General features: G+C 36.1%; 1 long non-coding RNA gene across 4 annotated transcripts in view; it reads left to right on the forward strand.

The window, feature by feature from the left end:
* The window catches only part of LOC141460416 (uncharacterized), a 44104-nt gene that overhangs the window by 12556 nt on the left and 12625 nt on the right, over positions 1-18923 (forward strand). For all 4 annotated transcript variants that reach the window (XR_012461995.1, XR_012461992.1, XR_012461993.1 and 1 more), the window contains exons 6-8: positions 222-293; positions 12934-13055; positions 15220-15349. This is a non-coding gene — a long non-coding RNA (uncharacterized lncRNA). The remainder of the gene's footprint in view (positions 1-221; positions 294-12933; positions 13056-15219; positions 15350-18923) is intronic.

An 18923-nucleotide genomic window follows, 5' to 3' on the forward strand; every position in this document is an offset into this window, starting at 1 on the left:
CACTAGTCCCATCTGTCTAATGTAAGGAATTCTAAACGCATTTTATATTAAGTGAATCATCAACTATTTGTTTTAGGCAATCGTGGATAATCACGGCAATTACTCAGTCATTAGTTGAGATTAAAGTTACACTTTAAATCTTTTAAGACAGAAAGTGAAGACGCTTTATTATTATTATACTTTCCAACTAATGGTTTGAAAATCGTAATTTTATTTTTTAGGTTGGACGTACCACCACCACAAGATACAACATTTCGTAAATTCGCCTGTTGTGAAAAAACAAGCAAATAAAGGTAATAATTATAAAAAAAAATAAGTAATTTATTTAATGAGTAGGTTAGATAAGATCAAAGGCACAGACCGGGACTTGAATCTGAAATTGTGAGATTCAAAGAGCCATACCAGTCTTTCGCTCTAACTCAAGAACCGGGTCGTTTTTTTTTTTTCCTGTGGAGGACTTCCGCTGGCATTCAGACTATGCGATAGTAGTCTGACCTAAGGAACGCCGAATTTTGTTTGTGTGTTAAACTATGAACTAGGCTTATGGTTTTTGCCCATTATTTATTATTATTACTTCTGTACCTATTCTTTGATGGCCTAGGTTAAGAGATAGTTCTGGCTCCTGTGAAAGCTGCATATCACCCATCCCTAGATATAGAGATCTGCTTCCCCATCTTGCTGACTTAGAACTCGCAAAGCAGTCTCTGAATTGTTTAAGCACAAAAAGGTTGTTTATTTATACATAAATATTTTAATGGGTTTGCAAAAAACGGCAGACAAATGTTGTGAAGGACTTATTTATTAAATTCATGGATTTAATTCATTTTGTTTTTCTGCAAAAAAGTCCCTCTCAATTTTGGAAAATTTCACTTGGTAGCAGGGACATCTTCTCTTACAAACCGAGAAGAGAAAATAACTATAGATGGAAAGTCTCTTTATAAAAAACATGGAACGAAAAGTGAAACAGATGTTGTGTCCATATTTGAATTATGTCTAGTACTTATTATATGCACGTATGTTTAGCATGTGATATTTGTAAGTATGTAAGTTCGTTAGGACCATATGGACAGGTTTGACCTTGTGAACAAGCCCCATGTAGGCGTTTTTACAGCGTTCCTTGCTTGGTGTAGGATTTTTTTATTTTTTGTTCGGTTTAACGACCAGGCTGTTTTCTTTTGTAATTTTTGTATTTATTTAAAAAAAGTTTAGTGCAATAAATAGAGTTCATAGAGTTCATAAAAAGAGAAAATGACTGATTAAAATTATCACCGAATTAAATAGTAAATATTGAAAGATTCAGGCACAGTTTCTATGTGACAAGCAAGCGCTAGTGGTGCAAGTCACACACCTGTGCTTAAGACACCTACACGGGCGCCTTCCAGCCGATTGTTACAAAGCCAGAGAGAGACAGCAACAATGCTAGAGAGAGAGAGAACGGCTGAACAAGTAACAGAAATGTGAATGTTACAGCAGCAGTGGTTTGGTAACCAAACCTGCCGTTCTGATAACCTCGCTCTCCACTCGCCACCACTTCTCATCTGAGTTCCCTATATTTAGAAACCATCATTCTCCTTGTTTTTCACCTCCTGGTACTAAAGTTATTAAAGTATATATGCACAATAGTAAGAACATATGCTCAACACAATTGGTGGGAAGTCTACATTGTACAGTTATTCGCTATATTTAATATCTTAGTTGTTTATTTTTAGATTCCTTTCTTTGATTTATACTTTGGCAATGGGAGTACTACAATCGTAGATATTTTCGATTTTGTGTTTCGATTATTTATTATTTATTTTGTATGTTTAATGAGGTTTTTTTTTAATGATCGGAGCTGTAGGTCGACAATTCTCTCTATTCTTACATACTCGTCGTATTTTGGTCGTTGACTGAGAAACACAAAATTAATATACAGGTAACTGAGATGAAGTACCTGAGGAAGATAGAAAGGGGAACACTAGAAGTGACAGGATTTGTATCGCCACAATAAGAATCAGCTTGAAATTGCGGCCAGCAGAAGAAGTGATAGAAGAGAAGAGGCAATGTTGGATCGAGCACGTTCTACGAATGGATTCCGACAGAATGGCTAGAGTGGCTTAAGAAGTACAAGAAGCTAGAAGTGGAGGAACGGAGAGGGAAGGGGAAGACCGCGATGCAGGTGGGATGAAAATAAAGAGGAACGCTCGAGAAAAGTGAAATTGTACAGAACGACACAAGAGTTTTGGTATAGAGAGGGATGGAAGAAAGAAGTACAAGAAGAAGGGGGCCTCACACTTCTAAAGCGGTAGAAGAAGGATACGATTATGATGATGATGCCGAGCTGATCAGGCTAAGGAAATTCTTGGCCTACTTAAAACGGCTTCAGCAGATCCCGGATCCGCCAGTTGGATCAGGTGTTGGACAAGCGAATTTATGGTACCATCTTTTCAAATGCGGCCAATCTGTGCTTTGGCTGTGGTGAGTCCAATGAGACTGTGCGGCACTTTGTAGAGGTGTGCCCCGTTTATTCTAAAACTAGATTTTTCGTCTTTGGCAGGTTTAGGTTTATTCAGTGCATCCGGCGATCGAATTGCCATTCTCCCTAGTGTCCTGTCGATTCTTTATCAGTATATTGTACTTTTTAGTTTAGTTTTTAGGCAGGTTTTAGCCGATATCTCTTATAAGGTTGGGGTTGGACGGAGAACAATGGGCATTTCGGATTGCCTGCGTTCCCTTCCCGTTCTTGGGAGAACCGCCCTTTGGCACAATGAAATCAGTGGTGATGATGATTAGAACAAGTTAGAACTTATTAGTTAAGCTTATGTATTATTTGCATAGTAAACTGTCTACAGGCTTTGAACTTACCTACGTCATTAAATTTAGTGGAATATCGGGCTATTATATGGTGAGTGAAGGAAATTGCAGTAAATATAAATTATTATCTGAAATGTGCGTATTGCTGGGAAATTCGGAAGTGATCATTGTCTCAGTGAATCTATTGATTGCATCACTAAATTTTTTAAGAGCAATAGCGCTTAGTTGTTATTGGTAAGAGCACATGTAAGTTTACTGGTAAATTGTTGTACTACAAATTGTTAGACAACCTTAACCCATCCCTCTAGTTTACCTACAGTGTAACCTATAAAGCAGCAGGTGCATTAGCTTTTCGCCGTCCTTGGCGCTAGCTGATTATAGCAAGGGTCAGCAAATTTAATTCATAGTGTTTGCATTCTAGTTTTGCTTAGCTAATTCGTCTACTAATTTGTAAGGTTGGGGGTCACAAGTTCGTTTCCACTGGAGAGTTGAATGTAGCACGACCCAAAACTTGAAAAATAATTGGTTCTTTCTTACACTTGTACGGATATTTTCTTAGTACAAATTCTCAACGTTTATGTTATTCGATTCGCCCCAAAACAAGTTGTCTGATTTATCCGCCTTCCGTTTTGTGATTTTTAAAACTTGTTTCATTTTTGCAACTTATTTAATACCAATATTATAATTTGAATATTATAAAAGAGTGATAAATTTATCACCCGGAGCTTTTTTTTCCTGTGCACTGCCGGCCTGCAGACAATGTTCTTTCGTTATATACAACACTTGACCATCATCGGACAGTGAGCTGTTCGTTAGAGCTGCTAGAAAGAGAAAATCTATTGGGCTGACTGATGGGTTGTAAGAAGTATTTCTAGTGCGAAATTCTAAATCTAAGAGGCATGAGAAAGTAAAAATTCAAATTTCAAGTGGCTAAAACAAATTGTGAAATTTAATTGCAGCGAAATTTAACTTTATTTTTCTCACTTACTGTATAAATATGTTTTGACAGTGTGCCATACAGGCATACAGTATGTGATATAGAGATCGACCGCTTATGTGAATAAATAAATTATGGAATATTGGAAAGTTTAAATTGGTACCATGGGTTAGATGATCCTGTTTAATTATTACAATAGAATTTGGAACTGGATCAAAATTCCAGCTGTAAACTAGATCCTATTCAATAACTATTCAGTAGGATTGTTTTATTCAGTTAGGTTCTATACGTCAACGTGTCTGTACGCTACATCTCTCTCTCTTTATTAACGATTTGTGGAAAATACATCGAGAACATTGATTACCCTAGCAGAGGATATTAATAAATTTGACTCATACAAGAAAATTTGTTGCCTCATTTTTAATTATTTAAAAATGACGCAAGATTAGTTTCAAATGAAGCAATAAAAAGTGGCAGTTAATAAATTATAGTTCACAGTTTTTTGGTGCTCAACATTGCAACTCATCTAGAAATCCGGTAAAATAAAAAGAAGGATTTTCCCCGGGAAATTATGAATCATACCGGATATCAAGGGGGGGGATTATTGGGTTCGTGAGAAGCAGTAGTCAAGGGGGAAGGGGTGTAACGGAAGTTTGGAAGATCTAAAAAAAAAATAAGAAGTCAGGTTATGTCTCGAAATTAAACCGCTTCTTTCTAGGTGTACTTCAGTTCCTCCTGGGTACCAGAAAAAGTTAGTAACTGCGAATATTTTCAGGCATGCTTTACATCCAACTTAGGACTCCCAAATTGGGTGTCGGTTGGTCGGGAGGCGACTAGCAAACACTTAATATACCTTTCTTGTATTAAGCATTAATTAAAATCCAAGACCTACACCGGGAATCAAACCCACTAACCAACAATACATCTTAGCTTTGCGGGTCTAGCCTCTAACCCCCTACATACTTTACTATAAATTTCTCATATTATCCATTAAATAAAATACAAGACCTAGACTGAGGAATCGAATCCACTAACCAACAATACATCTAAGCTTTGCGGGTCTAGCCTCTAACCGCCTAACATACTTTACTATAAATTTCTCATATTAACCATTAAATAGAATAAAAGACCTAGACCGGCAATCGAACCCACTAAACCAACAATACATCTTAGCTTTGCGGGTCTAGCCTCTAACCCCCTACATACTTTACTATAAATTTCTCATATTATCCATTAAATAAAATACAAGACCTAGACTGAGGAATCGAATCCACTAACCAACAATACATCTTAGCTTTGCGGGTCTAGCCTCTAACCGCCTAACATACTTTACTATAAATTTCTCATATTAACCATTAAATAGAATAAAAGACCTAGACCGGCAATCGAACCCACTAAACCAACAATACATCTTAGCTTTGCGGGTCTAGCCTCTAACCCCCTACATACTTTACTATAAATTTCTCATATTATCCATTAAATAAAATACAAGACCTAGACTGAGGAATCGAATCCACTAACCAACAATACATCTAAGCTTTGCGGGTCTAGCCTATAACTGCCTAACATACTTTACTGTAAATTTCTCATATTAACCATTAAATAAAATACAAGACCTAGACTGAGGAATCGAATCCACTAACCAACAATACATCTAAGCTTTGCGGGTCTAGCCTATAACCACCTAACATACTTTACTATAAATTTCTCATATTAACCATTAAATAGAATACAAGACCTAGACCAGGGGAATCGAATCCACTAACCTACAATGCATCTTAGCTTTGCGGGTCTAGCCTATAACCGCCTAACATACTTTACTATAAATTTCTCATATTAACCATTAAATAGAATACAAGACCTAGACTGAGGAATCGAATCCACTAACCAACAATACATCTAAGCTTTGCGGGTCTAGCCTATAACCGCCTAACATACTTTACTACAAATTTCTCATATTAACCATTAAATAGAATACAAGACCTAGACCAGGGGAATCGAATCCACTAACCTACAATGCATCTTAGCTTTGCGGGTCTAGCCTATAACCGCTCAGCTACCATGGTACCTCAACAAATTCTATAAATTCTGTTTTTTATTTCCTCTTCCGCAGTTTTTTGTGGGTGTGTATCCTCCTTAATAAAAAAAAAGGCGATACTGCGACCACTTGTATCTCCGACGACTAATTCAAAATCGAAAACCTGCCCTATCCGAAATACTTCCTTTAATAAGAGGGGATATTAATAAAAATTGCAAGTTGAAATAATCTACAACCATGTGTTGTACAGCCCCAGGTAGTTGTTATGTTCAAGTAAGAGCGGAAGAATAATTATTTTTCACAGCCATTGAAATATCGTTTTGAACATATGTTTAGAGGCCGTAAAATAATGTCCATTGTACCTCTAACACTAGAAGGTGTTGGCAAGAAATCCGGTTATTAGCTGCCATATTAACCACATTCCTAGGTGTTTCATTATTTAAAATATTTTAAGTGTTCTGAAAATACTGCCTACTGTTTTCCACTACCGGGAATACAATGAATCAGCTAGAGAATAAAAATTATTACTATTATTTTTTTTTTTTCTAGCGATAATTTATCTTTAAGATTGTCTCTACCAACAACAACAAGGTAATAAGTACAATAGTTGATTCAGGAAGAAGGCTTTGTAAAGCACATAATTGCCAAGCTCACTATTTTAAACTTTAAATTCTTTGCCACAAAACTATTGCTGATGGAACTATTTATTTTCTTCGTTCATGACCTCTATATTATACACCCCGGGAAATACAAAAATCATTTCACAGTGTATTGATTGTCACCCTAATTTCTAAAATAAATTGGTCTAAATAAGATCATATTACGAGGGTCGTTTGAAAAGTCCGTGCAAAAATAAAAACTACTTAATTTTTTGGGGTAAACCTTTTTTATTTTTCAACATAGTCTCCTTTTAAGCTTATACACTTCGCCCAACGCTGCTCTAGTTTGTTGATCCCTTCCGAATAATAGGATTTGTCCAAGTCTGAAAAATAGCCATTCGTTTCTGCAATCACCTCCTCGTTTGAATAAAATCTTTTTCCCGCCAGCCATTTCTTCATATTGGGGAACAAATAGTAGTCCGAGGGAGCCAAGTCTGGAGAATAGGGGGGATGTGAAACGAGTTGGAACCCTATTTCCATTAATTTTGCGACCACAACTGCTGAGGTGTAAGCTGGTGCGTTGTCGTGATGGAAAAGGACTTTTTTGTGGGCCAATCGTGGGCATTTTTCTGGCAGCTCGGTTTTCAAACGGTCCAATAACGATGAATAATACGCACCTGTAATAGTTTTACCCTTTTCCAGATAGTCGATGAGGATTATTCCTTGCGAATCCCAAAAGACAGTCGCCATAATCTTTCCGGCCGAAGGAACGGTCTTCGCCCTTTTTTGGCGCAGATTCCCTCTTGGTAACCCATTGTTTAGATTGTTCTTTGGTCTCAGGAGTGTAGTGATGTATCCATGTTTCATCCACAGTGACGAAACGACGCTTAAAGTCCTGCGGATTCTTCTGGAACAGCTGCAAACCGTCCTTGCAACACTTCACACGATTTCTTTTTTGGTCAAGCGTGAGCAATCGCGGCACCCATCTTGCGGATAGCTTTTTCATGTCCAAATGTTGATGCAAAATATTATGTACCCGTTCATTCGAGATGCCCACAGCACTAGCAATCTCACGCACCTTCACTCTTCTGTCATCCATCACCATATCATGGATTTTATCAATGATTTCTGGAGTAGTAACCTCAACAGGGCGTCCAGAACGTTCAGCGTCACTTGTGCCCATATGGCCGCTCCGAAAATCTTGAAACCACTTATAAACTGTTCTAATCGAAGGTGCAGAGTCACCATAATGTTTATCAAGCTTCTCTTTAGTCTCCTGAGGCGTTTTACCTTTCATAAAGTAGTGTTTAATCAACACACGAAATTCTTTTTCGTCCATTTTTTGAAAATCACTCGACTTCCTCGATTCAAACGAATGCCAAACACAAAGAAATAGACCGATCTGGCTGAAACTTGGTGTGTGTTCTTCCAAGAGATGCTACTAACTAAACATAACCTCGATACGCGCCAGTGGTGCTATTTCTCTGACTTTGCACGGACTTTACAAACGACCCTCGTAATATTAAGAACAATCATCTACGTATTTTTTAGTTTTAATTATTTTTTAAAAAATAATTTGATATTTTAATAACCGAAAAATTAAAATTTTATAAAAAAAAAAATCATAAACGCATTTTAACATAAAATAAAAGGATTTTATAAACAGGCGGTATATCTGTCGGTATGTCTTTACATATTAATGCGTTAAATTTTGTTTCTTGTTTAGTTCGTACCTTGAAATACTTAGAAATTCCTATGGTAATTTGTAAATTACACATTGTCCATGTATCGGTGTGTTACGCTCTATACTACTATATAGTATAAATATATTTATTATATAGAAGAACCGTGATATTAGATTTATAGATAGATATACTAAGTGGCGACGAAGATACACTAATAGTTACTTCTTGTCTGAAAGTGGAAGGCGCCCGATATCTGTCCGACAGAACTTGCACAACATGTTGTCCAGTTCTTGGGAATACCCTCCAGTTATATTGTTCTCCAGTCTAGTGATAAACTTATTTATTTTTTATTATTCAATGTTTTCTTTGGATACTGGAATAACTTAATACCGTACAAAAATTTATTTACGTATTCAAAAAAAAAGGGTAACTTGAGTTTTGTATTTTTTATTTTATTTTAAACATGTATTTAGAATGGTTCATTAATATTTCATATCTTTATTATAATACGCTTTGATTTGAATCCATCAATTCTTTATTTATTTTAAATGTATAGTACAACTGCAGATTTGCCCATTAACGAGTGAATATGGTGTTATACGTGAGAGAAGTTCAACTCTAAAAAAGAGATCGCCCAGGAAATCGTGTGGCTCGCGCCGCCTCAGATGACCAAATGGGATTATCGGGAAGGCTTAAGAGAGGAGAGGTGATGGGGATTAAATGGATTAGACCAAGATAGTTAGGGGAATGAAACTACTATTTTATTTTAGTTTCAGTCCAAGATGTGGACTTACACGTGGACTAGGTACGGTTTATAATAGTTTACCTAAACAAAAAACCAGAAACAGGTAATTCTTTGCCCCCTCCCCTCAATGTACCTGTCCGTTCAAAAAATTACTGAGCACACTAAAAGCTTGTTTCTAAAATAAAATAAGAACACCTTCACCAAAAACAATGTTTATAGTCAAGACATAACACATTTAAGGTTCCAGTGGCTGTATTCCGCCGCTCTGGACCAACCGCTTCTGAAGTTAGCTAGCTTCTTTAAAAGAAACGTCGTGTGTGTTCTTACACGCTGCAGAGACGACATCTAGTTTTGGTTCTTTTTTTTTTTTTTTTTTTTTTTTTTTTTTAGTTTTCCACATTCAGGCCTCCAACGTATATTTCCCTCCTTGAAACAATAATTACTCTCTAACACTGGGAATAATTATATGCTTTAGCTATGTAATCTTCTCTGAAAAACTTACACTTAAATGTATAATTAAATGGGAGCGTTTTAGGATAAAAAAAAAATTGTTATTTTTAAGTGTGCATATAAATTTGGACTTAGGACACCCAAATCAGGTGTCGGTTAGACGGGAGGCAACTAGCAAACATACTTAACTATACCTTTCTTGTATTAAATAAAATCCAAGGCTTACACTGGGAATCGAATCCACTAACCAACAATACATCTTAGCATTGCAGGTCTAGCCTATAACCGCCTAACATACTTTACTATAAATTTCTCATATTAACCATTAAATAAAATACAAGACCTAGACCAGGGAATCGAATCCACTATCCAACAATACATCTTAGCTTTGCAGGTCTAGCCTCTATTTTTAAGTGTGCATATTAATTTAACAGCCTAGTAAATTCGAGAAATAATTTAAAAAAAAAAAAATGTTTTCACTTTTTCATGCAGATTTCCCGATTTGGGGATTTCACCAGCAATTTCCTTTTTGGAGTTTTCCTGGACACACAAAAATAATGGTTTTCCCAAAATGGCTGTCTACTGTCGTATCTCTGTACTCATGTAACTAAAAATTTCTCATAACAGAAAAATGGCTCACACTGAAGCATATTACTGTATTAGAGGAGTTTTGCGGGGATGTTATGACACACCAGTATCTGCCTGGAGGAGCTAGACAAGAATTGCTCAAGAATCAGTCGTCTTCAGGGCAGTGCAAAAAGTTGTTCTTAGAGAAAATCTATAGGCCTCTAGTTACAGGGCAATGCCTCTTGAGGAAGCAACTATCTAGGATGAGGGAGACTGGCTGTGAAACCGTTGCGTTTTGGAAGAAATGTGGCCAAGAGGACAGAACCTTGGAGTATCTAAAACCAAACTAGACTTACTTACCTCCGCCTTATGGTTCTTACAAAACGATACTGGGCTGATGTGAGCTAGTTTTTTTCCCCACCCACGGAGGACCCTGCGGGCCCACTTATTGGGCTAAGTGGAACATCTTATTTTCTTAGGGAGGCCTTCCATTCTGGATAATTTTGAAACTAAGTGTAATGGAACTTTAAAAGAAAAACTATTTCTCCATTATCTCATTCCAGAAATGGATCAAAGCTACTGTTATTCTTAATCTTGAAAACAAGTCAGCTAAATTACTTTTACTTCTTAAATGTGTATTTCAGATTAAAACAGAAAATGAAATCGGCACAGTTGCAACGTTTGCTATTTCGAATTAATTAACAAAAAAAAGAAGGTTATTAGTTAATTGTAATTAGCTGGCTTAAAAAGGAGTTAACCACATTAAACTAAGCAAGTAAACTTTATAAAGTTAAAGTGAAATGAAAATTAACCGAGATTTATTACTTAGAAGGGTAAAAATTATGTCAGATTAATTTGTGGTAAGAGATCTTATGGAACTAGAATCTACATAAAATAAGGGATTTATTCACACTGGGCAAAATATTTAGTTAAAATGTTCCACAATCCTTGGCCGCAGGGCTTTCCCTTGTTAGGGCCCTTCATCGTCCTCTCTCTTTCTCCGCAGTGTCCCTTCCCATCTCTTACTGCACCACACTCTCTTTCAAACTTACTTTTTGAAAGATTAATTAAATTGATTTATGAGCTACCGCAGTTTAGACCAGTAAATCGTTGAGCTTGGTGGGTATGGTACTTAATACCGCAGCCTCCCCTTTACGGGTAATCCCTTACGGGTTGTAACAGGTAGTTTTAACCTAGACATTATGAGAGTAATTGCCAGCCACTTTAACTGCCCTCAGGTAGTTCTGACCAAACTCTTCCTCCGCACAATATTTCTGATTTATTATTACTTTTTTTTTTTTATCCTTTTGTCTTGATTTTAACACAGGTAGGCCGCTCAGAAATATCTTCAAGCTCTTGGAGCTTGGAGCTTAAAAATGGGTTTAATTTTTAAAGGTTAAATTAATTGTACTTAAATTTTACCGTAAAAAATAATAATTTTCTGCCATACAGAGTGCTTTAAATAATCATACAAAGAATGAATTTACACCCTTCAGTACAAAAAGAAATTTGTTCTAATATTTTGATGCTTAATTTATTCAATTTACTTTGCCGATATCGCTGTACTCCTGACTCTCCCGGTAGCCTCCCAGAATATGCAGCATCCCCACCTAGATGTGAATGCACATAAATTGCATTAACACTAAGACGACCAAAGACATACTAACCTCCAACTAAGTCCGTTTTTCTGGGATTTCTAGCTGGATTAGTAAACTAACAAGAAATCCAAATACTTGTAAAGAAAGTCAAAAATGAAGTGAAGGTAAAGTCCATCTTGACGAAGTTCACAGTGAACACTGGCAAATCTTCTTACTTACAAAACTGGCAATGTTACAAATTCTCTCTAATACCGGTTTGGGTTTAGCGGGAATACACTCCTTCTAATCTTAAGTCACCCAGAAGAATCTTCAATGCTTTTTTTTTCTTTGTTTCCCATGATACACTCCATAAAGACCTCAAAATACCTTCTTTTTTCCGCCCGAAATACTCCACCCACATTACCTGCCCAGACTAATCTATCCCAGTCATCCTGATCAGGTTACCCAAGCCCCTTTTTTTCTTCTCATTTCCCATCTTGGCAATCCACTTCCAGTTCCAGCAATGGCTGGCGCCTCTCATCACCTCATCCTTGTATGGAAATTTATCCAAATGGCACATTCTGAATTTGACTCCGTCCTTTTTAAGTTGTAAATCGTAAAAAAGAAACAAGAGTTTAAAGAATACAAAGAGTTGTAGGAGAGGGTAGGAAGTAGACAGCATCCAAACCTGTGAGAATGCAATTAAGAATTGAGTAACATTCATTTTGATTGGTAGTAAATTGTATTATTAAAGCAGATTGAATTAATCAGATCACTTAGGCTACAATTCAATGCTTTTTAAAAATGGAGTAATCTTCAGATTAGAAAAACCAAATAACGTAAAGGTAAACTAAGACATTGGCCATTGATTGGAGGTAATGTGTCCGTCTATCGAGTAAACCAATGATCTCGTATGTATTCACTTATCTCAGTAGTGAGAATGCATTTCTCACTCTCCTTTTTTTTGGTCACCTTAAAGGAGTTCACTTTCTTGTTTATAATTATGTTAAAAGGGTAGAGTCTTTAAAGAAAGAAAAGAAAAGAATGTCTTCTCTGTAAAGATCTTCATCAGTTTGTAAAGTTAATGGGCGCTCTTTAGTAATTAGGTAGAACTGTGGCAACGACGAAGGTACGAGTGACTTTCAGTTATCTTAGCCCCAGATAGGGTTACTTTATTTTATTTTTTCTTTAAACAATTTTAAATCTTAAAGAGGAAATTCTGGTTTAATGTTAATGTCTTTCACTAATTTCATAATTTGTCATCCTGCAGCAGCAGTCTTGGCGTTTCTTTCCTTTTTCCTTTTCAAATGAAAGAATATTGATGTAACTAAACTTAGAAGGATTGGTATCTGAACGATATTCCGCACGATTGGGGTAAAAAAAGGTTTCGGCGTGATAAAACCAGATCGCACTCTGTACGACAGACTGATTGGCTGAATGAACAGGAGTTTAATACTTCTTCCTCATCTTGCTGGAAGCCCAGACTTCGCAATTTTCGGACTGCTAATTATTCTAATCCATGTCTTATTTTTTTATTTGCAGGCTGAACATTACGTTGCAGAGGAGTAGATGGAAGCGGATTGCTTTGATTTCTTTGCCTCCTAAGAAGAACTTTCTCTGCTCCAAGGTCTATTAATGTGGATTATACTTTGAAGAATATCCTGGTAAATATATTTTTTTAAAAAATCATTAAAGTACAACGGCCAAAATCTTATAAAACTGGAGATTAAATTCTGCTCTTATAATTTTAAGAGTACAGTCTGAGATTTAGACAAATTCATGAAATTGAGGTTTTCAACCGTGCTACAATCTGAAGTAGGCTTTTGGTTGTTCTTTTCTCCTCTGAGACATTGAAAATAATAATAATCATTACTTGATGTCCTACAGTAACAAAGAATTGATGAATGTTTTACCCAGATCTTTGTGGCTGTTTTATACATTGTTTTAAAAGTTTCCAAATTCAAGAAAAGATAAAGAAAAATCCAAGATATCAAAGGGAAATTTTCCATCTATCTTCTACTTGGAAAATAATAATGATAATCTGTTATACCATATTATGATATAGGGCTATAACTATGAATGTATAGCCCTTTATATATATATAAATATAATAAGATATACACCCATTATTGTGGGTTTCTTTTTATTATATCATAAAGGGCACATCATTTTGCGTGCCCTGAGGAAGTAATTTTAGATATCTTCCCATGTCTGAACACATATCATGCACTATTTTACTAACGCTTTGTGTACGTTACACATGCTATCATTTTTATTACTGAGATAATGCGGGCGAAAAACAGAAAATAAAGTGCGAAAACAAACCATTTATATGTTTCGCGGGGGGGGAAAAGAATAATAGTCACACTAATAATTTGTATAAATTTATTTAAATTTGCAGATTCTTATAATGAAATCGTGTTTTAATGAACGTTTAGTGATGTGTGATCTAACTTTTAAGACGTCACAGGAAACTCATAATTAACAGGTTTAGATTTTGGACTAATTCCCCGGGTATTGCGGGAAATGAATCAGCTGATAAGGCATTTTGAAGTAAGGGCAGCTAGCAAGTCAGGAGGTATCTGCAATGGAAAACTCCTAAATAAAGTCCTGGCGTTTCTATCAGGTGAAAGAAGAACGGAAATTTGAAGCTAGGCGACTCGTAACAAATAAAAGTGGCAGGAAGATTCAAGGAAGTGATCGCTATATCTCAACTCTTCCCAGCTGTCCCAGGCAAAGAGCTGTGGAAGCGGCCGACAGTTAGGGATAAATTGCAATGTCCTTACTAGGTTTCCCAAAGATAATGAACTTCAAATTTGAAGTTGGATTGGGGGATCTTGAGAGAGGTTATAACTCCCCGTCTAAGACAGGGTATATCATCCTCTTCTTGTCAATTTCCGCGTAAGAAATAGTGTTTAGAATTAATGATTCCTCCCCCTGAATGTCCCCATTTTTCGATCCAGGAAAGATATAGGATACTCTAAAGAAAGGAAAAAAAAGGGAGTAATCGCAATAGTTTTTCCAATTTGTTGGACGTCGAGGACAGAACTTATGAACATCACGAACTTGATGGTACTGCAACACCATGAAGTCACTCAAATCCTTTGGTTCCAGCAAATTTATACTCATAATTAAAAACTCATAACTTCTCTGCCAATTCATACAGTCCTCCTACATCCGCCCAAGTAAGAGAAAATAAAATTTTTAATAAAATTGTTGCTGCATGTATTCGCAGCACATAAATCTTTCCAACTTTCTGGTTTAGGATTATCTGACTGTGACTTTAAATAGTAAGTTGTAATTTTAAATGGAACATATAAAAATAGAAAACTGCAAGAGTAGAAAGAAGTACTACACCTACATCCTGGAGAGATTGATTAAAGTGGACATAGAGGGAGATCTCTGGTCCAGATCAGTTTCTGTTGCCCGGTTATGGATTAAAAAAAAAAAAAAGAAACTATTGCTTTGCAACTGTAAAGATTGTATTAACCTCAAAACGTCAACAACAATGAAGATTAAAGCTAACGGTTATTATATTGATATATTTATTGTATAATCAGTTATAATAATATAGATTGTGCCATGATACTCTAAAAATAATTTTTAATCTATAAGATTTATTGGCCATATTATTGCTTAAACTCGCACTAGTAATGGAAATATATTACATTGGTCTATATAGTTTGAAATCTGCTGTAATGTATTATTACTGGTTCCCCTTAGAATACCACTTGACCTTAAATTTTCAAAAAGTTTTCCCTCCCAAAAGAATTTTAATTAGTTAAATTAGCACCTTTGGTTGGCTGATTTTGAATTTTGCTTTTTCAGTCTCAGAGGAACTTCTAAAAAGGAATACTTCCGTTGTAAACGCATATTAAAAATTGTTCAGGCTTCCTCTTCATTGAAAGAAAACTATATAACTCAAGAAAACTTGAAAAACGATATTATTGAAGAAAAAGTAAGTGAATATATCAGTGTGTAGATATAATTGGCAGTGCTCGAACTGCATGGAAAGAGGCAGGCAACATTTAATACAATCCTTTTCTCGGACGGGTATGTGTCAAGTAGCTTTCTGTCTGGTGGTACATTAGGGATATGGTAGTAGTCATGTAGGAGATATAAGTGAGGGCAGTCTGCAGGAGTAAGAAAGACGGGAAGAGGAGCAGACAGCTGTCTGCGATATTGTACTGGAAGAGGAACGAGGAGTTCTCTTGGTTCCTATTAGTAGTTGGGTGTCCCAGTTGGGTATCTATAATGAGCTTTGTCTGACTAGTTAGTTTTATCCCTTTCAATAATACTGCATTCGATATAATCATGTTTTTTTTTCTAGAATAAGTTGAAACTATTTGAAATATATAATGCAATAGGGAGATCAATCCCATTCATGCACTAAATTTCCTAAAAAGAATTTGCCTAAAAAGTTTACCCAATTGATCCATATAAAAAAAGTAAAGTAATGCCTATTTTTTTCGGGCTAGCTTTACGTATAAGTACCAAATCAGGTGGGCGGAAGCGACTAGCAAACACTTAACTATACCTTTCTTGTATTAACCATTAAATAAAATACAAGACCTAGACTGAGAAATTGAATCCACTGACCAACAATACATCTTAGCTTTGCGGGTCTAGCCTATAACCTCCTAACATACTTTACTATAAATTTCTCATATTAATCATTAAATAAAATCCAAGACTAGACTGAGGAATCGAATCCACTAACCAACAATACATCTTAGCTTTGCGGGTTTAGCCTACAACCGCCTAACATACTTTACTATAAAATTCTCTTATTAACCATTAAATAAAATACAAGACCTAGACTGAGGAATCGAATCCACTAACCTACAATACATCTTAGCTTTGCGGGTCTAGCCTACAACCGCCTAACATACTTTACTATAAATTTCTCATATTAACCATTAAATAAAATCCAAGACTAGACTGAGGAATCGAATCCACTAACCAACAATACATCTTAGCTTTGCGGGTTTAGCCTACAACCGCCTAACATACTTTACTATAAAATTCTCTTATTAACCATTAAATAAAATACAAGACCTAGACCAGGAATCGAATCCACTAACCAACAATACATCTTAGCTTTGCGGGTCTAGCCTACAACCGCCTAACATACTTTACTATAAAATTCTCTTATTAACCATTAAATAAAATCCAAGACTAGACTGAGGAATCGAATCCACTAACCAACAATACATCTTAGCTTTGGGGGTCTAGCCTCTAACCGCCTAACATACTTTACTATAAATTTCTCTTATTAAACATTAAATAAAATACAAGACATAGACCAGGGGAATCGTACCCACTAGTCATATATACATCTTAGCTTTGCGGGTCTAGCCTACAACCGCTCGGCTACCGTGGCGCCTAATTGATTCACCTATATGTGCTGTATACACACCCATCTTTCGCTTTTAGGAGAGAATGTAGTAAAATTGGCGTCCGGGACAAACCAATAACTTGGCACCCTTACTTGGTTTCATTTTATGCAAGTATAATTAAGAATAATTATTTATTTTAGTAAAATCTCCTCATTAAAGTAATGAACACATTATAAGACACTTAGAAGGGGGAAATTTGAGATATCTATATAAATTAACAACGCTTAAATGAATCGCTAAAGTTTCGAGATTTTGGAATAATCGAGTGATCAAAATTGTGAATTTTCTTGTAATTTTTTGTTTGTCAATTTTTTTTAGTCGAGAGGATGATTAAATCTTAAATTTCCATATTCTGAGGATTTTTCAAGTTAAATAATGTTACTGAATTAGATACCTTAAACATGAATAATCCCTTTTCTTAAAAAAAGGTAAAATAAAAAATAAATTCCTTTGAGCTGATTTTAGCGCCCTCTGAAATTTGATTCCGCCATCACCCTTTGCAATCTCCCCCATTTGCCTGGCACGGTTGGGCCATACCCTTTCGAGATGTGCCCAGACCGTGTAAAACGAGACTTGGATTTCTAGTAAAATAAGATTTGTTTAACCAGAAAAAGAAGAAGATGAACTGTGTAAATGAATCTTAAGGTACACGAAAGAAATGTTGAGATATGTTTATGAAGAACATGAAAAATAAGAAAGAGATTAAATAGAACAAAAAAAAAGAATTTGTTTATAATATTTTTCAAAAATGTATTCACTCTTCTAAGACTTTTTCTAGTTATTTATTTATTTATTTATTAAATTGGAACACAGATTCTAAATAATATCTATGATAATATATTAGATACGAGGGTCGTTTGAAAAGTCCGTGCAAAGTCAGAGAGATAGCACCACTGGCGCGTATCGAGGTTATGTTTAGTTAGTAGCATCTCTTGGAAGAACACACACCAAGTTTCAGCCAGATCGGTCTATTTCTTTGTGTTTGGCATTCGTTTGAATCGAGGAAGTCGAGTGATTTTCAAAAAATGGACGAAAAAGAATTTCGTGTGTTGATTAAACACTACTTTATGAAAGGCAAAACGCCTCAGGAGACTAAAGAGAAGCTTGATAAACATTATGGTGACTCTGCACCTTCGATTAGAACAGTTTATAAGTGGTTTCAAAATTTTCGGAGCGGCCATATTGGCCTAAGTGACGCTGAACGTTCTGGACGCCCTGTTGAGGTTACTACTCCAGAAATCATTGATAAAATCCATGATATGGTGATGGATGACAGAAGAGTGAAGGTGCGTGAGATTGCTAGTGCTGTGGGCATCTCGAATGAACGGGTACATAATATTTTGCATCAACATTTGGACATAACAAAGCTATCCGCAAGATGGGTGCCGCGATTGCTCACGCTTGACCAAAAACGAAATCGTGTGAAGTGTTGCAAGGACGGTTTGTAGCTGTTCCAGAAGAATCCGCAGGACTTTAAGCGGATACATCACTACACTCCTGAGACCAAAGAACAATCTAAACAATGGGTTACCAAGGGGGAATCTACGCCAAAAAAGGCGAAGACCGTTCCTTCGGCCGGAAAGATTATGACGACTGTCTTTTGGGATTCGCAAGGAATAATCCTCATAGACTATCTGGAAAAGGGTGAAACTATTACAGGTGCATATTATTCATCGTTATTGGACCGTTTGAAAACCGAGCTGCAAGAAAAACGCCCACGATTGGCCCACAAAAAAGGCCTTTTCCATCACGACAACGCACCAGCTCACACCTCAGCAGTTGTGGTCGCAAAATTAATGGAAATAGGGTTCCAACTCGTTTCACATCCCCCCCCCTATTCTCCAGACTTGGCTCCCTCGGACCTACTATTTGTTCCCCAATATGAAGAAATGGCTGGCGGGAAAAAGATTTTATTCAAACGAAGAGGTGATTGCAGAAACGAATGGCTATTTTTCAGACTTGGACAAATCCTATTATTCGGAAGGGATCAACAAACTAGAGCAGCGTTGGACGAAGTGTATAAGCCTAAAAGGAGACTATGTTGAAAAATAAAAAAGGTTTACCCCAGAAAATTAAGTAGTTTTTATTTTTGCACGGACTTTTCAAACGACCCTCGTATATGTTCTGACAGTA

This window comes from Rhodnius prolixus, unplaced genomic scaffold, assembly GCF_049639745.1.
Source record: "Rhodnius prolixus isolate KJV_2025 unplaced genomic scaffold, Rpr scaffold_6, whole genome shotgun sequence".
Classification (NCBI taxonomy): domain Eukaryota; kingdom Metazoa; phylum Arthropoda; class Insecta; order Hemiptera; family Reduviidae; genus Rhodnius; species Rhodnius prolixus.